Source organism: Siphateles boraxobius, unplaced genomic scaffold (assembly GCF_051911475.1).
Source record: "Siphateles boraxobius isolate OS27281-9 unplaced genomic scaffold, OSU_SipBor_1 17, whole genome shotgun sequence".
In the NCBI taxonomy this organism is placed as follows: domain Eukaryota; kingdom Metazoa; phylum Chordata; class Actinopteri; order Cypriniformes; family Leuciscidae; genus Siphateles; species Siphateles boraxobius.
The window spans coordinates 8,101,358-8,124,227 of NW_027508777.1; the positions used below are offsets into that span (position 1 = coordinate 8,101,358).

The 22,870-nt window shown below is 42.2% G+C and overlaps 1 protein-coding gene and 1 pseudogene across 1 annotated transcript in view; one reads left to right on the forward strand and one right to left on the reverse strand.

Moving 5' to 3' along the window:
• Positions 1–22,870, reverse strand: part of mtap (methylthioadenosine phosphorylase) — a 210,291-nt gene that overhangs the window by 59,911 nt on the left and 127,510 nt on the right. The window lies entirely within an intron of this gene.
• LOC143740175 (uncharacterized) lies at positions 4,602–14,929 on the forward strand (annotated as a pseudogene).

Below are 22,870 nucleotides of genomic sequence, written 5' to 3' on the forward strand. Positions count from 1 at the left end.
ACCTCTGAAAGTGAAATAAACAGCAGTTTTCAATAATAACTAAAATAGCAGTACGTATACTTAGATGAATGACCGTATATCTAGTATTTTAATGCAGGACCATGAAGTGACTAAAACATTAATATCTAGTAGGATTTAGGGAGGAACTAGCCGATAAATCACTAAGATTAATCTTAGCCTGGTTGTTAGCCTGCTCCAGAGCAGGCTAGCTGCAAAGTGTAAATCTCCATAGTAACTTAATGTAGATTAATTTAGCCTCCCTTCATGCAACAGAGTCAGGGCTAAATTCAGCCAGGATAACTGGAAAATCCCAGCTTAATCCCTTATCTTGTTTTTGTGCAATACCCCCCAGGTCAGTTAACCATCATGTTTGTATAGGTGAGTTAGGTCAGTTTACCATCAGAATGAGTTTGAAACTGATGTTTAATTATAGTATATGCTATGACAATTTTGCATTTGTATTAGATGTTTTGTACTAAACGTATTTTTACTTATGTTTTAGATAAATGGATTCATTTGTTAGGGACAAACTAGAACGGTGGAACCTCTGCAATTTAATAGAAACATTTCAAGGTAAGTTAATCTATTTCATTTATTGATGCATGTTTTTATATACTGTAGCAATGTTCAGGGAAGGAGGCGGGAACCGGCGAACATTTAAACATACTTTATTTAAAATAAAATAAACAAACTAAAATACCGCCAGCAGCCCCTCGCGGACGACTGCTGGCTTACCCAAAATAAACATAACGGCCAGCAGCCCCTCGCGGACGACTGCTGGCTAAAATAAAACACAAATACAAAAACCAAAACTCAACTAAAATACAGGCCTGTTCCTCTCTCGATCATCAACGTCGTCAGTCCCCCTTTATGCTTCCGCTCCTCCGTGAGAGATGCGAGACCGGTGTGCTCACAGGTGTTGCTCATTATCAATCGCACCACCGGCCTCGCGCCGTTCTCTCACGTCCCTCGGCCGTCCTGTTCGCCACATACCCCCATCGCCCCTCACAGGCTGGGGGGTACCCACGAGCCTGTGCCCACTCCCCCTGGCGGCGGCGATCCCTGGGGGGTATGGACCGATAAGCCGAGGGAAACGGAGACGGAAGCATGAGGAGCGACAGATCGAGAGAGAGGAAAAAAAAAAATATTGGTCCGGTTCCCACAATGCGCTGCCATCTGGTCCCCCACCAGCTAGGCGATCTCCTCAGCGGTGCCTGGCGGTGACGCTGGGTAGCCCTCGGTGGACGGCTCGATGCTCCTCCGCCGCCCGGTGGGCGGCGACGGCTCCTCGGGTGCCTTGGGCAGACGTTAGGAGTCCCCCGCTCCCTGCCCCTCCCCTTTTCCTGGTGGACGGCAGCAGGCTCCGGCCCACGGCGAGCGGCGGCGACTCCTCCTCTCCCTCCCGGACGGCAGCCGCCCCTCCAACTCCCAGGCGGCCGGCAGCGAGCTTGACCGTCCCACCGGCAACTCACTCCAGCGCACCGCCTCGAGTGTCCATGGCCGCGAGTCCCCCGCTCCCTGCTCCTCCCCTCGTTCGGCGGATGGCAGCAGGCTCCGGCCCACGCGAGCGGCGGCGACTCGCGCACCATGCTCGATGGCACCGCGGATTCCCCAAAGCGGCGAGGACTCTCTGACAGCGCGTTCCTCCCTCTTCCCGGGTTTCGGCACCAGTGTAGCAATGTTCAGGGAAGAAGGAGGCGGGAACCGGCGAACATTTAAACATACTTTATTTAAAATAAAATAAACAAACTAAAATACCGCCAGCAGCCCTTTGCGGACGACTGCTGGCTTACCCAAAATAAACATAACGGCCAGCAGCCCCTCGCGGACGACTGCTGGCTAAAATAAAAAACAAAAACCAAAACTCAACTAAAATACAGGCCTGTTCCTCTCTCGATCATCAACGTCGTCGCTCCCCCTTTATGCTTCCGCTCCTCCGTGAGAGATGCGCGACCGGTGTGCTCACAGGTGTTGCTCATTATCAATCGCACCACCGGCCTCGCGCCGTTCTCTCACGTCCCTCGGCCGTCCTGTTCGCCACAAATACATATATATATATATATATATATATATATATATATATATATATATATATATCAAGTTTTTGTTTGTTAATGTTAATGAACAGGTTCCCTATTTGCCCAAGTCACTGATATGTTCTAGACAACACTAAATAGAGTAGGTATGGCTTGATCTAAATTCAGAGGATACTGTCATATTGCCCAACCTTAAAAAAAAAAAAATCTTAAAATTTGTTACTGCTATTGGTTTGTCTCAAGATGCACACCAGTAATGTTTTTTTTTTTTAAGGCACGTGTATAAAATTTACTTAGGTGTCCTAATTTACCTAAAGCCTAATCCTGGCTTAATTTGTGTCTGTTAAACTGAGTCTATGACTTTCTGCAAATCTGCATTGAAACAATACGCATTGTGAAAAAGCACTATTCAAATTAATTAGATTTAATGTAAAAAAATAAATAATTAAGACTAGTTTACTTTTCATTGACTAAATTATTCTTTTTCTGCTTCATCTTAACACAGAGGAAGAAGTTGATGAAGATAGCTTTATGCTACTGGATGACGCGAGCATTGCTGCGCTAATTCCGCGAATTGGTCTCAGGGTTAAATTCAAGAAATTTCATTCGGAATTTTTGGGAGTAAGTTTACACTAGCTAAACAATGGCTGCATGTTTGCTGAAATGTTTTAAGTGCAATAAGGCAATAACAGAACATTCAATTACTTATGGTCATATAAGAGACACATATTAAAAGAACACATTTGTCAAACAGTATTATCTACAACAGATACATATTTGCACAACCAACATATTCATACACTCTCACCATCAGAAAACATGACTAGGCCTATATCAACAACACTTGATGATTTTGGGGGTGATGAGGAAACTGAGGACTGGGGTGATTTAGCAAAGGAAGATATAACCTACAGAGTGGCATGCTTCCTTGCAAAGCCTAAAGCCCAATCAAATCAAACTTATTCTGCAATTAATTACATGGTGAAGCAAACATCTTCTTTGATCACTGATATTGTAGGAAACTTGCAGACCAAGACAATGGCTCTTTTGCATCGACTTGGTCACTCAGATCACCCCGATGTCACTACCTTAAATAATCACTTTGAGAGAGCTGCTGAACCATTTTTGGACCTGGATTCAGACTTTAAACCGATGAAATATTTTTCTCAAACAGGGTTTTTCATTAAGCCAGAGACTAAGCATTTTCCAGGCATTTCATATGTGCAGCGTTTGGATGCACTGACTGGTGGTGTGAGACAGATAGCAGTCCAGGACACCTTTCAATATGTTCCTTTGCAGCCTGTCCTTTAAAAAATACTAGAAAGTCCAGGTACCATGGAAAAAATCCTTTCTCAGAAGCAAAATAAAGATGGTGCCCTCATTGATTACATTGATGATGAGCAGTACAAAACCAGCCACTTGTTTTCAAAAGATCTCTCCATTCCGCTGTCCCTGTATAACGATGATTGTGAAATTGTAAATCCCATCGGTTTCAAGACTTCAATTCACAAACTGGGGCTAATTTACTTCCAAATGAGATGTCTACCACCTGAGCTGCTGTCTTCATTGTCACCATGCTTTCTGTTGGCGGTATACAAGTCAGATGACGTCAAGACATATGGCATTGATGCAGTTCTTGAATGCATAGTTAAAGATTTGAGGGATTTAGAACAAAATGGTATTCAAATTGAGACTGATCAATTCAGTGGTACCATAAAAGTTGGTGTTGCACAAGTGTGTGGGGACAATCTTGCCCTGAATTCTCTTCTTGGTTTTTCAGAAAGTTTAGTAGCAAATAGTGTCTGTCGTTTGTGCAAAATTCACAAACCAGTTCTCCACAGCCAGACAACAGAGAATCCAAATTTGCTGCGCAATGCACTGAATTATAGTCAGGATTTACAGACTAACAATCCTACAGAAACTGGCTTAAAACGGAGATGTATCCTAGATGAGCTTGCATTCTTCAGTGTTGTTGACAATGTTACACCTGATATAATGCATGATATTTTGGAGGGTGTTGGCCCTCTGGAGGTGAAACTAGTGCTGTCTGAACTTGTAGCTGAAGGCCACATTAGTCTGGATACAGTAAATTACAGGTTAACAAGCTTTGACTATGGTTTTGTTGATAGGTGCAATAAACCATCAGTCCTGCCAAGTCATGAACTCAGGAACCACAACAGTGCCATGCGTCAGACTGCAGCACAAATGTGGTGTCTGTTGCGATTTCTTCCCCTTCTAATAGGTGACTTAATACCACATGGCAACAAGTACTGGGAACTGCTGCTTCTACTGTTGTCTTGTATGGAAATGATATTTTCCCCATCCATGACTGCTGAGGCCACAATATACCTCCGAAGTCTCATTCAAGACCATCATACACTATTCCTAGAGTTGTTCCCTCACTTGCATTTAAGACCAAAACACCATTTCATGGTTCACTATCCATCTACTTTCAGAAAGATAGGCCCACTTGTCAACTTCTGGACTATGCGATTTGAAGCTAAACATAGCTTTTTTAAAAGACTAAGCCATGTCACTTGTAATTTTAAAAATGTCACAAAAACCATGGCATACAGGCACCAAATGATGCTGTGTTTTCAGCTGTTGACAGGCAGGTTGTTCAAGAAGGAGATTGAGATTGGTTCAGGTCAAAAGTCTGTTCTTCAGTCAGTCGAGGGTGTTCAAGATATTACTGGTAGCTTGGAAGATTTTCCCCGTTCCAGTGAGGTTTATATCCCCTCATGGGTCAAGGTTAATGGCACAGTATATAGGCCAGGTATGACTGTTTTCATGTCCTGCACTACAGATGGAGATGCTCAGTTTGGGTGTATTAAGAAAATAGTCACTCTTGATGAAAAAGTGAAGCTAATAGTTCAGAGATGGACAACAGTTTGTTTCAGTTGTCATTACTTTGCCTATGTTGTTGTTCCTGACCAAGTTTTGAAAGCACTTAGTGTCAGTGAACTGAAGAACAACGAGGGACATGGATATGTAAGTTGTGCTGATTCTGATTAGAAGATAATCGAGAGCTGATAAAGAGTATCAGTCCCCAGTTTTTTTCATAAGAGTGATTTATTTATATTTCTTTGTTGCAGGAGTCATGGTATACACCTGGTCGTTATCGTCACCCTGCAACAGGTTACCTGGAAGAAAGACTACGCAATGTGAGGAAACGTCTTAGAGCCCCACACAGTCAGAGACAGCACAGCCATCCACAGCCATCACAGAATTCCTCTTCCCGATCAAGTTTTCCACTGCCAGGTTAGAACTAGGTTTTATGATTGTCCGAAACAAGTGCATTTTTGAAGGGCAAGGCTCGAAATTGCGACCATTTTGGTCGTATATGCTCCTGAAATTTAATCTGTGCGACCTAAAAATATATTTGGGAGCATTTTTGCGAGTGCAAATAATGGTTGTGGTGCGACCTGTTTTTATTTCTCTGCAAAACGTTCGCAAATTACTTCAGTGTGTACCTTATGTGCGCTGATACGCGGTGGCCGGACCATCATTCTATCCAACGATTGCATCCAATCAAATTTCATCCTTACGTTCTTAACTTTAAAGCAGATTTTAGATTGGTTAATATTAGCTGTCAATCACTCCCACTCACTTTCGCTGCGCTACATCAGACTACGTTTTTTTTGTAAAATAAAAATTGCAGGCCTACTTCAATCCACAGCTTGTCTAGTTTTTACTTTAAAAAGTAACATGTCTACATGATGTGGGGTTAGTCTGGGTCTCCGATGGCACAGATGTCCTGGGAATACAGAGATAACGTCTCGCTAGAGTGGCCAACTTCGGAAAGAGCCTTTCATTTGCTTGTGGATGTTTGCTTCGCCAGTGATATTAATTGCATTACTTGACCATGCAGAAAACAAACAATATATATATATATATATATATATATATATATATATATATATATATATATATATATATATATATAGGCTATGCTATATATTATAAAAAATTTTTTTTACTTTTAAACCGTTTAACTGATACTATTAATCAGTAAAAAGGAATGTATATGTGCCACAAAAAGGCTGTTTATTATTTTGGCAGGTAAAAAATATGCTTGGCTGGTGGATTTTTTCATCTACCAGTCCCCGTGGCAGGTGAGCCAAAAAGTTAATTACGGACCCTGTATATATACAAAAAAGTAAAGACTATCTAAGGTGTAACGGTCCCACCCCTTGCTAATGCGCCAAATGGTTTAGTCCATCTGCACGCATTTTGATTATGTTAGTTAGTTGAGGATCTGGTGCAGCGCAAACTTCTGCTGTAGAAATGTCTTTCTCAAAGAAAGCCACATCAGGCCTCCAAAAAAGAAAGAAAGACAGGAGAAAGAAAGAAAACAAAATGAAGGGAAACAATTGGTAACTGACTTATTTTCAAAGAAAGTGAGCACAAAGTAGAACACGAAATCTATAGGGCTAAACTGCTTGAATATCTCCGTGATCGTTAGTGCTAAAAAAGAACTGAGACAACCCATTGAAAGAGCTGAACATACACTTTCAGATGATAAAAAAGGCCAAGAAAGGATTGACCGTGTCCGTCGGTCACCACAGAAAACCAATACATTTTAAGCGCGAGAGCTTGGTTTGGTCATAGCCGACAGAATCGAGTGTGTCATTTCAGTGCAAAATAATTAGGTCAAAAAACGATTTAATATACTGCAATAGCCTACAAGTTTATTATAATAAATATATATATAATGGCCATCTTTAAATATCTGTAAAGATCAGAGCATTAAAATTACATAAATGTAGGCCTATATTACATGTATAGTCTCTCGGTTTATTTGCTTCTATTTTAGAACACTTGATGATTATCTAATAAAGTCCTCAAAACTGAAGCAATGCTCTTATGGCTACAAGTGCTTGAATCGGATGGATACTCAAATAAGCAAATTCAGTCATTTACATCCTAAATTTTAGCTTCCTAAATTACTTGCCTATATGTTTACAACTTCCAACATGGTTCTGACAGTCATAAACAAGGGCCAGAACTGTTTTTTAGGTTAGTAAATGATGACATGTTTTTTTTTTTTGTTGTTGTTAATTGTTAATTTAATTGGTGTGTGCCTAAAAAGCTGATAATCTGAATCGGTTTTTAATCAGAGAGAGAGAAGACATTTGCAGTGCTAAGGGTACCCCAGAACCAGGTTTGGGAAACACTAAGATAGTTAATTATCCCTCAAGTTTTTTCCAGATGTTTTCCGCCAATTTTAGTGTGTTTTATCTGCTGTAGAGTCTGAGTCATCTTTGACTGAACTTCACACCATGATTGAGTGGCTAAAGAACAACAGAAGCCCCCACAGCCAAGTCGAGGAGTTAATGAAACGTAAAGCACCTCATCGTGCTGCATTCGATCCTCAGGTACAAAAACTGTTGAGGAAATAAACAGAGAATATCCCAGACTTAACGATTTTCCTGGAATGGTGAGTATAATTATTTGCATTTTAGGGAATTTACTGAAGGGCTGTCTTGGCCTGTAGTAGAAATCCTACATAGTTTAGAAAAGTAAAATCCTTCATTCTATTGTTACTTGTAATCTTGCAAAAAATTTGCAATTTAATGTTTTTGTTTAGATATCACAGGACTTTGGAGTTTTATTCCCTGACAATGCAGACCGCCTTTATGAGTTTTGGGCTCCTGTCTTCACTGACCGGGTTTTACTTTTTGCAAGAAAAGAACCCAAGGCTGCTGATGTCCTTCTCAAAAGTCTGGAAACATTGTCAAATGGTAGGACATCCTATTAAAATATCATAAAGTATACCATAGTCTCTGCACAGGTAGTTTCAGATCTGTTGACCAAATTATAGTTTCATATCACTTATATGAAATTTCCAAAAATTACTTTTAGTATCTAAATATCTATGTTGAGCACACTCTTTCTGGCATGTTATTGAATAAAAAAGGTAAATTTCTTCAGGAATACTGTAATTATTTAAACAAGAAAAAAGTAGGGTGAGACTTGATTTGATCCACTGTTTTTTTTAAACTGTAAACATTCTTTCTGTAAACTTGTCGTTCAAGATGTTCGTGGTGAAGTTGCATTTAAAACCCTTCCTGCTGTTCTGCCGTCATCGCCATACCGCACAGATGGGAAAATGGTCCGTCCAACTTATGCTGAAATGAAGCGCAGCTTCATTGACATTAAACCAGTAAGTAAAAGCAACACTGCAACATCAGCCGTTAACTGGCTTATATATATATATATATATATATATATATATATATATATATATATATATATATATATATATATATATAATTTGAGGTTCATTTATATTGTTCATATAATATTTTGCACAAAAGTGTAATGTTTTGGATAAAAGCGTCTGCTAAATGATTAAATGTAATGTATTCACAAAACAAATTATTAGTATGTTTTGCCTTATTTCCAAAACAATCTGCAGTTAAATGTTCTGAACAAACATAATGCTCTGATGTTCCAAAACGCCATTAACAAATTTGATTTAAATTTGATAATCTCAAATTAAGGCCTTAAGCCTTGAATTTGGTATACAAAGTCTTGGATTTCATTACAAAGGTCTTATATATTTTTTTGCCTTTACCAGGATTAAGTTCATACCATAACAAAATTAACTGTTTCTAATGTAGGCTAATTCAAAATTCATACAGGTTGAGTGCACCTCGCGCTCCACGTCATAGCAGAAAAAGCGATAGCGTGCGCACTCGTTTCTATGGTTACTAGACAAGTGAGGTACAGAACAAGATAGTAACCTAGCCTAGTTTGTTGTCTGAAATGGGAAAGTGTCGGTTTAATCCGCTGTGGCCACAAATGCCAGAATTCAGTAATTTAAACCCCAAATCAGAGCTTTTCTGTTAAAAGAACAAATTTTCTACCCGGTCTTTTCAATAGTATTTGGCATCCATGTGCGCGCTCTCTCTACACTGCTGAAGAAGCGTGGATAATCTGAAAACACAGACAAGCTGGAGTTCCCTTTCTTTGTCACTCCGAGTTACGTCGGATGACGACGAATGGGGTTTCGCTTAGAAAGCCTATCAACTTCGAGTATTACAAAACGAGCCAATGGCAAAGAAATGCCATAGGTCTGCGGAATTTGCATGGCGTAACTCCGCCCCACCTCGTGGGTATAAAAGGAGGAAGCCGGCAGCAAGCAGATATGTTTTCGCTTCGGAGCCAAGTGTATTCTTCTCTCCACAAGCCATCTCTGAATTTTCAGCTTTACAAACGAGTACCTCGAGTGTTGGTGTGACGGCGATCTACGGCGAGAGCGTGCTTCCTGCTGATCTGTTGCAGTGGTCTGCCAGTCGTTGCGTTTCTCCCGGGTGCTTCAACACTTGAGTTTTCTCTCACAAAAAGAGCTTACACGTGGCACGTCTTTTTAAAGATGTCTCGCCCATGTACTTCTGGTTGCGGCAGATTGGTATCGGACTCTGATGGGCACGAACGTTGCATACTATGTTTGGGCATTGATCATGCTAGAGCAGCGCTCGTGGATGACTCATGTTCTCTCTGTGGGAACATGACCATCGCGTCATTACGGTCGAGACTCCGTGAAGAGTGAGAGTCCCCTCATCCACCCCCCGCCCTGCGGCTGGTGGCCAGGGTGACCTGTGGGTTACGGTCTGGAACAAGGCGCCGACTATGTGTCCGCGACCCCAGCCCCCCTCTTCAATGACGGTGCCCACTAGCGAACTGCTGATTCCCGCGGGTCTACCCTCTGGTGGCCCGCGTGTTTCAGTTGAAGCTACAGAGGAAGATGCCATGTCTGTTGCAGCATCACTAGGCGGGTTTGAGTCTTCTGGAAGTGAGGGCTCGTCACAGCTGCCACCTTCCGGTTTGCATACGGCTGTGCTCGAGTCTGATCCAGAGATGACGGCCATGCTTTCCCGGGCAGCCGCGAGCATTGGACTTGAGTGGAGGCCTCCACCCTGTCCTGAGCGCTCGCGGCTGGACAATTGGTTTTTGGGTAAGGCTGCCGACCCTTGTCCTCGGCAAACCCCAATAACTTTCTTCCCGGATGTGCATGATGAGATCTTGAAGTCCTGGAAGACCCCCCTGTCTTCTCGGGACCGCTCGACGGTCTCATCCGCCTTTTCTCCCCTCGATGAGGCAGCTGCCCGTGGGTACACTGGGCTTCCCCCGGTTGAACGCTCTGTTGCCATGCAACTATGTCCTCAGAGTGCTTCTTCTCGGGGCGAGCCTAAGCACCGATCCAAAGCCTGTAGATTTTCGTCGACCCTGGTGGCGAAGTCTTACAGAGCGGCGGGACAGGCGGCTGCTTCACTGCATGCTATGGCCACTCTGCAGGTCTACCAGGCCCAGATGCTCAGAGACATGCACGAGGGTAGGACAGACCCAGGGCTCTTTGATGAGCTGCGCGCCGCTACCGACCTTGCTCTCCGGGCGACGAAGGTTACCGCGCGCTCCCTGGGTCTGGTGATGTCCACAGCTGTGGTCCAGGAGAGACATCTGTGGCTGAACCTGGCTGACATGTGGGAGAGGCCGGCCTCTTCGGCGGCGCAGTTGAAGATTTTGCCCAACAGTTTTCAACTGCCCAGAAACAGACCGAGGCCATCAAACACATTCTGCCCCGCCGGCCCACTGCTGCCTCCACCCAGCCGGCCGGGCAGACGCCTCGACCTGTTTCCCGCCGAGGGTGCCCTCATGCGGCTCCCGCCCCTCCCGCCCGGACCACGCAGCAGCCTCCACCCAGGGCCGGTCGCGGAGGAAGACGCAAGAAGGCGCCTCAGCCCTCTCCTGCCCTGCCCCCCGCTAAACGCCGGGCCAAGCGGCGCTCCTGAGACGGGCTGCTCAGGGATGATGGTTGTTTCTCAGGAGGTGGTAGCAGGACCACTCCTTCCCCCGGTGGAGGGCCGGGGGAGAATCTTTTGTTCTCCACTTCCCGCTGCTCACCCACGGGTGGGCAGCACCCTAATGTGGTTAAAGACAGAAACAATCCCCTCTTCCCTGAGCTCACAGAGTTCTCGGGCGACACAGAGCGCCTCCCACAAGCCGTGCTCTCCTCCCCCCCCCTCTGTCCCAGAGGCGGTTGACACGGCGTGCCGTCCACGGACCGCTTCGCCCTTTCCCCCTCTGTCGCCAGACCCCTGGCAGAGTAGGCCCCCGCGGGACGACCAGCCTGGTCCTCCCCTGGCCCCCTCTGCCAGGGCGCGGTTGCTAACTGTGACCCCACACCGGGCCGCTATGCCGTCCACGTCTGGGCCAGTTACTCCCCTTCGCTGCCCCTCCGGGGGGACGCCTGTGGTTCGCATGGTCCCGCTGGTTCAGTTCCTGGGAGCCTGGTTAGAGCTTCCCCGTCTGTCCCGCTGGATCGCGCGAACCATCAGGCTCGGCTATGCGATTCAGTTCGCACGGTCTCCTCCCCGCTTCAGGGGAGTCCACTCCACTTTGGTCGGTGGCAATGCCCCCATCATGAGAGCAGAGATTGCCACCCTGCTGGCAAAGGGTGCAATCGAGACTGTCCCTCCAGCCGAGATGAGGTCCGGCTTCTACAGCCCCTACTTCATTGTCCCCAAGAAAACCGGTGGGTTACGGCCAATCCTGGACTTGCGCGTGCTGAACCGCTCCCTTCACAGGATGCCGTTCAAGATGCTCACCGCCAAAACGCGATTTCGAATGCATACGGCCCCAGGATTGGTTTGCAGCGATCGACCTGAAGGACGCCTACTTTCATGTCTCCATTCTTCCTCGACACAGACCGTTCCTACGGTTTGCTTTCGAGGGGCAGGCATACCAGTACGCGGTTCTCCCTTTCGGGCTAGCCCTGTCTCCTCGCATCTTCACGAAGGTCGTCGAGGCTGCCCTTGTTCCCCTTCGGGAACACGGGGTTCGCATCCTGAGTTATATCGACGACTGGCTGATCCTAGCTCACTCTCGAGATCAGGTTTGCGAACACAGGGACCTAGTGCTTCGGCACCTAGCTCGCAGCTTACGAGCGAGCGCGCGCAGTCACTGCTGACTTGCCTGAGACAATTCAAGGGCAGGAGTGCGGTTCCACTGAAACTCTTTCAGAGGCTCCTGGGGCATATGGCATCTGCAGCCACGGTCACGCCGCTCGGATTGCTTCATATGAGACCGCTTCAGCTTTGGCTTCGCGACCGAGTCCCGAGGTGGGCATGGCAACACGGCACGCTCCGAGTACCAGTTACTCCGACCTGCCGTCAGTTCTTCACCCCGTGGTCGAACCTCAGTTTTCTCAGGGCAGGTGTCCCTCTGGAACGAGCTTCCCGGCATGTTATTGTCTCAACAGATGCCTCCACCACGGGCTGGGGCGCCATGTGCAATGGACATTCTGCTGCGGGCTCCTGGACAGGACCCCAGCGGCTATGGCATGTCAATTGCCTCGAGTTGTTGGCAGTACGCCTTGCCCTGCACCGCTTCCGGGCGCTGCTCAGGGGTCAACACGTACTAGTCCGATCAGACAATACCGCCACAGTAGCGTACATCAACCGTCAAGGTGGTCTACGCTCGCGCTGTATGTCACAACTCGCCCGCCACCTCTTCCTATGGAGTCAGAAGCATCTGAGGTCGCTTCGAGCCATTTGCATTCCCGGAGCGCTGAACTGTGCAGCCGACGAGCTCTCACGGCTTCAGCCACTCCCTGGAGAATGGCGACTCCATCCCCAGTCGGTCCAGCTGATTTGGGACCAGTTAGGGGACGCACAGATAGATCTGTTTGCCTCCCACGACTCGACCCATTGCGCCCAGTTTTATTCCCTGACCGAGGGCACGCTCGGCACGGATGCTCTAGCGCACAGCTGGCCGCAGGGCCGCAAGTATGCGTTTCCCCCAGTGAGCCTTCTTGCGCAGACCTTGCGCAAGGTCAGGGAGGACGAGGAGCAGGTCATCCTGGTTGCCCCTTACTGGCCCAACCGGACCTGGTTCCCCGAACTAGTACTCCTCGCGACAGCACCTCCCTGGCCGATCCCTCTGAGGAAAAACCTTCTTTCTCAGGGACGGGGCACCCTATGGCACCCTCGTCCCGATCTCTGGAACCTCCACGTGTGGCTCCTCGACGGGACGAGGCAGGTTTGAGTTCCCTACCACCAGCGGTGGTGGCTACCATCACTTCCGCTAGGGCGTCGTCCACGAGACATGTCTATGCGTTGAAGTTGAACCTCTTCGTCAGCTGGTGCTCTTCTCAGCGAGAAGACCCCCGGAGATGCTCGATCAGCGTTGTGCTTTCCTTCCTTCAACAGGGGCTGGAGCGAAGGCTGTCTCCCTCCACCCTGAAGGTCTATGTTGCCGCTATTGCCGCACACCATGACCTCATCGAAGGTAAGTCGGTGGGGAAGCACGACCTGGTCATCAGGTTCCTGAGAGGAGCGAGGAGACTAAATCCGCCTCGCCCTCCTCTTGTTCCCTCTTGGGACCTCTCAGTGGTTCTAACTGCCCTGAGGAGTGCTCCGTTTGAGCCACTGCAATCAGTCGAGCTTAAATTCCTGTCTATGAAGACAGCGCTCCTGGTTGCTCTGGCCTCCATCAAGAGGGTCTGTGTTCTGTCAAGAGCCGCTTTTGCGCTGTTTGTGCGACTAAATCTGCTATCCAACTGCAGACTGATATCCAGCAGTGTTTTTAATGTTGATCATATTATTAGAGCAAGAATGCAATTTTTCCCGAATATCCACACGATTTCAAATGTGAGATTGATTTTATACAACAGTAAAAAAAAAAGTAGCATTAAGTGATGTACTGCAGTTAAAACAGCATTGTCAGGCTTATTGCTCTATTTCGCAATGAAATATGTGGCTTTGAACGAATTGTGAGATTCAATGAATGAATCATAAGGATAGCGAGTTACTGCCACCTACTGGCGATTTTAATGTTTTTTAACATTGCATATTTAATGAACATTGTTTTATTTAAATCATTATTTCTTTTTTAAAAGGTATTGTAAAGGTTAAAAAATGAAATGGAAATATCGATTAAAGGGGGCAAATATTGTCACTTAATGGAAAAGGTGTGATTACAGTCTAAGTGGAAGAGAGGGGGTTCAGGGGTTTGGCACTCTAATGGCAAAATTGGAGAACCACGGAACTTAGGAAAAGGGATAATTATGTAGAACTGCACAAGTGCTACTGCTGAAGAGTGCAATGTCAATCATTTCTCATAAGCTTAATTGAATTGGCCTAGAGAGAATAATTATGACATTTTCTGTCTAAAGACTACATATAAAATAACTACCTAAAGTAACTGTCAACTAAAACTATAAAAAAAAACAGAATGACTCAAATGTGATTAAGACCAATAAGCATTTTCGTCTGAGGGTGAAGACTAAGACTAAATCAAAAATGGCCGCCAAAATTAACATTTCATTTGAAATGGTATTAAAAAGGTCTTTAAAAGCCTTGACTTTAAGTTGGAGGATCCTGGGAGTACCCTGATTAAAAATAAATAAATCATCCACTCATTTCTAATGCTGGAATCAATCAGAAACACAGAAATGCTGTTTATTATGGACATGTAAATAAATATATTGAATCCATAGAATGTTTGTCACTATATATGCCAACTAAAGTATATTTATCTTTTAAGGTTGGAACTAATATGGTGCATTACCTAATTAGTGAGACAAGCCAGGATCCACACATCTTGATGCTTGGGGACAAAGAGAACTCCTCCCAAGTTTTCATCATTTTCAACGGGGAGGCAATTGAAAAGGAGACCATACTTCAAGCAGTGGATGTGTGCTTCAAAATATTCTACATCTATGACATTAACTACCCAAAGCCTTCTGCTCCCATTTGGGAGTTTTTACAGCATGCTGTCTATAATATATTCCTGGAGGAGTTCCTTCGATACATTGCCACCTCCTTAAAAGCTTTGTTTTCAATGTTACTGATCATCAGCCAAACACCATATTAAGGTGTTTATAACACAATGTGTACAGTAGGCTATAGCCTGTTTTAATAAGCATATTTAATTTTTATTGTACTAAATTTATACACTGTACAGATAGATTTTGAATGTGTATACTGTATGTCATATAGTTTTTTGTGTGTGTGTAGGAACATCTATGTACGTTTTTAATTTATGTACAGCCTTTTTAATAAGTATGTTTGTTTACTTTTATTTTGCCACATCTGTGTATGTTTTTAATGTATGTATGTGCACGCATGTTTTAAATTTAATGTGTATATTTTAATATTTGCAAATCATAATTGTTTGTTCTATTTATTATACACTCTAAAAAACGTTGGGTTATTTTGTGTACCCAATAGCTGGGTTAAAAATATTGGGTCGTTCTGTTGGGTTATTCGGAACATTTATTGGGTTGTTTCAACGCAGCCCGTTAGGTTGAAATTCAAATTTCAACGGTTGACCACCACAGCTGACAGAAGATACACGGGTGACTTAATTACACTACACAGTATGCATGCATATTGTAGCCTATGTTATTATTTTTTTTCATTATAACATGACTTTAAGCTCTTATAGTATTATTGCCGTTTTTCGTTCTAAATGTTCAGCCAATTATTTGTATGTTTTCAATATCTCCCCTGTATGACTGCTTTTTGTCCGCTATCTGCGACTAACGTCACCAATATGGCCATATAGCCAGCCAATTTCTTAGTAGGGGCCTACTCGGTAGTGATATGCTTGCTAACTTTCTATGTTCTTTCCAATACTTTTTGGGAAAGTTATTAATATTTTCAGATATTAACCGGCGCGCTCGGCTTCAAGACGCAGCGGAAGCCTGGTCCATCCATCCTGTGTCGCAGTCACTTACAGGAAGAAGGTATGCTGTGTTATATAAAGGCCTACATTGTAGCACAAATGTTTACTTGGGCTATCCCAACTACAGTGTGAATTTAAAATACTACAAAGTGTTAAACTAGGGTGACCATACGTCCTCTTGGACGTAGGAAAATGCGGCCGGGCGGGACGCCATTCATTGCGTGCTTTTTTTTTCATTGCTTTAGAGCATCCTCTATAAAGATTAAAAGTTATAAAAGATAACTACTCAATAAGATAGTAAGTTATTACAATAGTCACTTGAGTTACATAACACTTTTCAGATCGCCACATGCCCATTAAATAAAATGACGGTTGGTTGAGACTTTATTGCTTTATAATAAACTTTAACTTATTACTTTTTAAATTACACATAGCAGTAAAAGGACATTTTAAATGGAGGTCATTTACCACAATACATGGCAATTGCAGAAGCTCTATATTATAATATAATATAAAAAATATAATAATATATATTTATATTGATAAACAGATGTCCATACTTTCTTTGTTACTGCACCTTATTACATGGCTTGGTTGAATTCTAATGTAGAATGCGGTCTGTTATTTCTTGATAACAGACCGCTGCTAAGTATAACACACCGTTGCCATGAAAAACAGAGCGTTGCCATGGACGCAGGATTCTAACCGTAGATACGGAACAGACTATTTTCTTTAGCGGAAGCAATACAATCGTTTTTAAATCAATAAACTCCTTTTTAAATCAATATTTTGTGTGAAATTATTGATTTATTTGGTAGGTAGACATGTAATAAGCGGTATAATGCGAGGCGTTTGTTATAGCGAATACAACACCTTCAGGCTGATTCAAGCTCCGCTCCACGTCGGGGTCATAATCAGCCTGTCGGTTTGTATTCACTATAACAACCGCCTCGCTCTACATTATCCCTTACATATGAGGTGTTGGTGTGATTTAAACTTTTCTTTTTCTTTATTAATTTTTTTAATTGCTCAGGACTTTGGTATTTTATACCCACATGCCAAAGATAAACTTTTTGAAATTTGGGGACATTCATCTCAGCGAATCCTTTCATATTGCAAGACTGAGAAGAGAGCCTTGGATCTTCTTCCTGTTCAGACTAACATTTCTTTCGGATGAGAAAATCCTGCACAACAGCTCTGTACTTTCATGTCAAGTTATAATATTTTGTCTATAATATAATGCACTTATTTAAAGATTAATCCATTGTTCTTTCTGTTTTATGTAAAGACACTCTTGGAGATGTTGCTTTAAAAACCCTGCCAGCTATCTTTCCTCCATAGAGTGCCAAAGTTACGACGTCTCTTTGATGGCCAAAACGCGGAAGTGAGTTAGCATTTTAGCACTTCCGGTTCTCTCGCCCTAAAGTCTATGGGTTTTTTGAATGGGTTTTTGCTAAATCGCCTGAAATAAGGTCTGTGGTTAACAAAGCCTCTAAATATTTTCACGTTTTGATCTATGACATAAAAACCACCAGTTATAGCCTGCTTGTGGTTTTTTAAACTTTATTGTGTCTGCTTGTGGTTTTTAAAACTTTATATAGGCTTCAAAATGTATACATTTTGGATTAACTTGTAAAGATTATCTTGATAGACAAAATGTGTAAGGGTCACAACTCTTTGTTGAACACAGATCTTATTTTTTGCGATTTTCCAAAAGCCTATGGGGAAAATGCATAGCTTTTCGATCGAGGGAACCCATGCGCCGCTAACTTCCGACTTGTCCTACAAAGTGACGTCATAACTATCGGCACTCTATCGGTCAAAAGTTCAGTATGGCGTACCACAAGGCTCAGTACTAGGACCGTTGCTGTTCACACTGTACATGCTACCCCAGGGCTCTACAGTGCGACCATTTTGCTCGCATATGCCCCTAAAAATCTATCCGTGCGAACCGGAAAAATGATTTACGAGCACAATGTGCGAGTAACTACAACCTACCATAATCGAAAACGAGAAGATAACTAAATAAAAAATAGTTTTGAATGACAAAAACTATGACGAAAATCTATTGACATTTTCGTCAACGAATAAAAACTAGACAAAAATGTTAGATAGTGACGATTTGGGAAGCGATCCAGTCAGAACTGATGTCCTGCGTTTGTAGATGCGCATATTTGTCCTGTAGTATTAGGGACGTGCTGATCTACCAGCGGCACACGGGTTCACATGCGCTGCATGTCTCATGAAATATTAAAAAATGTAAACGTTTGGGAGAATGAGTAGAGCAGCCATATAGATCTGAATGAGAGTGACAACGACGCATAGTTTTCTGTGCGCACACACTCGACTCGAAGCGTGCAGCCACACACACACACACACACACAACGCGCGAGGACTGCATTTTGCTCTCTTTCGTGTCTGAATGGACAAATACACAACATTATGTCGAAATGTCCGTTTTGGAGAGTATTCTATTTTCGAATACTATTTAGGACGGATAGTATGCTAATTGGGACGCAGCAGTAAACTGTGTCGGGTTAAGTCTTAAACAGTTTTGAGTGAATCGGATGTGCATCAGTGCAATTGGATCAGCATGTCATTGGACTTGATCCGATGTCTTAAAGTGACAGTGAGTAATAAACCTAATGTAGTCTGTGTCCTTAATATTTATCAAGCAACAAAATAAAAAGAGAAAAGCATTCACTGCTCGTTAATAGCTTTAATAAGGATTCATTATATTTCATTCATACAAATGAATATGTCTGCTGCTTGAAATAATAAAGAATGATGTATGCAAGTAGTTATAAAGAAAGCATATATCATTTATTGAAAGAAGACTATTCTACTTTAGGAAAAGTGGTTTTATTTAATTTTAAGATATTTTTCTAAGTCACAGTAGTTAAATCTGTATATGTATTGCATGTTCAAACTTTAAAATCATTCATATTAACAGGTTAATAGATGTTTTCTCCGGGAGTATATGGGTTTGGACATTTTAGAGAAATTCTAAATGAATGCATTACAATTGAACTAAACCCATTATATTTTAGTCATCTAAATTGTTTTATTTTTAGTCTAGTTTTAGTTGACTAATACTAGTAAATACTAATATTCTCATTTAAACTAGTTTCTCCTCCATGTTGTGGAAAAAGCCTCTGCAGTGAAAGAGGCAGATTGACAGGTGTGCCGATGTGCTCCTCCTCCTGAGAGCAACCCGTTCCCCTTGTTCGGTTTTACTAAAGTGATTGTAAAGTGTGATTTATACTTCTGCATCAAAACGACGGTTTCACACCATAGTTGAACAGAAAGAGGAGCACACACGTTGTGTTATATATATATATATATATATATATATATATATATATATATATATATATATATATATATATATATATATAATAAACAGTTTGTTAAACTCTGTTACTTGAACATTTTTCACTGCGCTCCAAAATGTCTTTGTGTGTTCCTAGATTTTTTCATTTAGGAGCACATGTGCTCCTTGGGAAAAACCTTAGCGTAGAACCCTGTACCCTTAGAAGATATTATTAGGATGCATGGCATTAGTTTTCACTGTTATGCTGATGATACTCAGCTCTATATTTCTTCAAGCCCTGACGAAACTTACCAATTCACCAAATTAACGGAATGCATAGCTGATTTGAAAAATTGGATGACTAGTAATTTCCTAACTTAATTCTGAAAAAAAACAGAGATTCTAATTATTGGACAAAAAAACTTCTTCACGTAATAACCTGGACTACTGTCTAACACTTGATGGCTGCTCTGTCAAGTCCTCGTCGTCAGTTAGGAACTTGGGTGTGCTCTTTGATAGCAATCTTTCATTTGAAAGTCACGTGTCTTGTAGCTGTAAAACCGCATTTTTCCATCTAAAAAATATATCTAAATTACGTCATATGCTCTCAATGACAAATGCAGAACAATTAGTTCATGCGTTCATGACATCAAGGCTAGATTATTGTAATGCTCTTATGGGTGGTTGCCCTGCACGCTTAATAAACAAATTACAGCTGGTCCGGTTGTCAACACTGCATTGGCTCTCTATTAAACATTGTATACATTTTAAAATATTGCTGATTACTTACAAAGCACGAAATGGTTTAGCTCCCCAGCACTTGAGAGAGCTCTTAACGCATTATACTCCTTCACGTCTATTGCGATCTCAAAATTCCTGCTAGTTGATAATACCTGGAATATCAAAATCGACTGCTGGCTGTAGATCCTTTTCCTATGTAGCACCAAAACTTTGGAACAATCTTCCTAACATTGTCCGGGAAGCAGACACAGTCTGTCAGTTCAAATCTAGACTAAAAACACATCTCTTTGGCGTAGCATTAACACATTATAGACTTCTATAATTCAATGTAGGCTGCATAGTTTAGATCAGCCGGAAACTGGAACACTCCCCATAAATCCTGATGTACTTTGTACATCATAAGAAGGATGTCGTCTACGCTAATATTCAACCCGTTCTCATTCCCAGGGCGTCGTATACTTACGCTTTTGTCACGTCCGTCGGCGTCTACTGCCAACGCCCATGGCACCCTTTAGCGTCAATATGAGACGCACAGAGCTTTCCATTAACTCCAATGTAAACCCATCCGCGTTCCTATTGGACGCCCAGGGCACGGCAAACTGAGTGGCGTAACCGCGGAAGTGTCCTCACTGTCAATTCAAATGTTTTTTTTATATTATATATATATATTATATAGCCTACATATATATATCATTTTATTATGATATATTTCAACACAAAAATGTGATTGATAATTCTACAATACAATATGAAAATGTTATGGTCATTTCTTTTTTTCTTTACAACAACGTCATGAATATATTCAATATATTGATTGGTTTAAAGATTTTTTTATTATTAATATTTATATTCAGCCTACCAGCCACAAACGTTACTATTTCACCATCAATAATCAATTAATCTCGATAAAATATTTGGCAGAACTACCCATAATCCGTTGTTATGGATACACTGACATGTTCAGGGGTCAGCAACCAATGCACCAGAGTTTAATGGGAGCATTTTCTGAGACGGGTATGTCAAACTTTGGCTATTATTTAAGTTCTGAAGGTGATATACAGATGTTTTAGAAATACAATGTTTCTGTCTTGATTTGATAAAATCTTGCAAACCTTTTTCAAGAAGTAAAAAATTTAAATGTAAATCGTTGACTCGTTATCAAAGTAGCTTTAGGCCAATTTAAACTAGCTAACGGGCTTGCTAGCTAAATTCTACCGTAAGGGAAACACATGGCTGCAGGTTAATCTGTTGAGAAGACTGTTGCAATCTGTTATGAAGTTGGGGCAAAATTAATTATTTATATGGGCCACAAAACGAGCATTACAATATGATATATTGTAACGTTATTAAAGGGAGTGTGTGAAATGGAAATTCTGGTATTTTTGTAAAAAAATAAATGCCAACGTGGCTAATTTATGACATTATAACCTCACATTATAACTTTGCATGTATTTTCATATTTGTTTTACTCTACATTTTCACCCGACTACAAACTATGAAGATAGATTTTATTGTAGGTTTTCATTAAGTAAGCTATCTGTTTATTTTAATGTTACAGACATGTTCTGTCAATATTATCTCTCCTGTTTAGTTTGTTGAAAAATTAGTGGTTTGGATTTTGATGCTGAAGATTTGGAGTTGGAGGAAGAGCTTCAGGATGTTAACAGACAGGGACGTGCACAGGAATTATGAGGGGCAGTTGCTCTGACCTGAAAAAAGGGCTTCCCCTACATTCAGTTGTGCTTCTTGCTCGTATTCAGTTCTGATGGTAGGCTACGGGCAACTACGCATGATTTGAGGTATGATTGCGTAAAGGGAACAGGAATTCCGGTAGGGAACAGAATCGACTGCTAAACCCAGGGCCGATCCTAAACTCCCCCTGGGACCCTAAGCAAAAGGGGCCCTCTACCTGACCTGTGACGCCGTGAGCTATGTAAACCATTTGCCATTGCCACACAATCACACCTGACACTTCAGTGCTCCCAATACAATCCTCCCTCCTTTAAACTAAACAGTCAAAGAATAAGTACAACAATATAGAACAGAATGAGGTTCAAACAAACAATATTTTTTGAATAGAGTATTTTCTATAGAATGTTAACATAACAAGTGAATATTAACGTAAACATAAATAAGAAGAAAATAATAAATTATAACCCTGAGCTTTGGCTTTTGGGATTAACTTTGGTTCTCTCTACAGCCTGGGTATTTTCGGCATCAGTATGATTTTTTTTATTTATTATTATGCATGTTGAAGCGATTCTTGATTTATGGTTATTATTTACTGAGGGATGTGCATCCATATTGACCAGTATGTCCAGCTAATCAACATTTTAAATTCAATATAGCCTATAAATCAATAGTCAATCAATGTCAAATTGTCAATACATTGCTTTCTATCTTGCATAATTAGTGCAGTTGTTTAGAGTTTTTAACTACACTGAGACTAGATAATCAGTTTCTTGTTTTATAAATGTGACTTTGATTGGGAGTGCCATCATTCACGTGCATGTATTGTACAGTATGTCTGGTCTCCACATATTTCTGCTTGAAAAATGACTGCAGTCAAGCCAGCCTCCACCTCGAAATGAGCAGTCAAACTAGCCGCCCCTATATTTCTCTATGCGCTTATACACTAGGTATTACGGTAAGACCGTCAACCATTCTGAAACCATTCAGTCAACCCTTCTTCCAGCGAAGGCTATTTCAGTTAGTCCGTCCATCCGTCCGTCTGTCTGTCTGTCTGTCTGTCTGTCTGTCTGTCTGTCTGTCTGTCTATCTATCTATCTATCTATCTATCTATATATCTGATGTTGTTTTACAAAATAAGAGCCCCCAAAACTCATATATTAGGCCTACCTGTTGTCTCCATACATTCAGAAAATCATAAAAAGAAAAGTCCTAATTTCCACAGACCAATTCCACCTCAGATGGAGAGGACACCTTCTCAACGTGTCCCCTGCAAAGTTTCAGGACATTCTGATGTTGTTTTACAAAATAAGAGCCCCCAAAACTCATATATCACCTGTTGTCTGCATACATTCAGAAAATCATAAAAATAAAAGTCCTTATTTCCACAGACCAA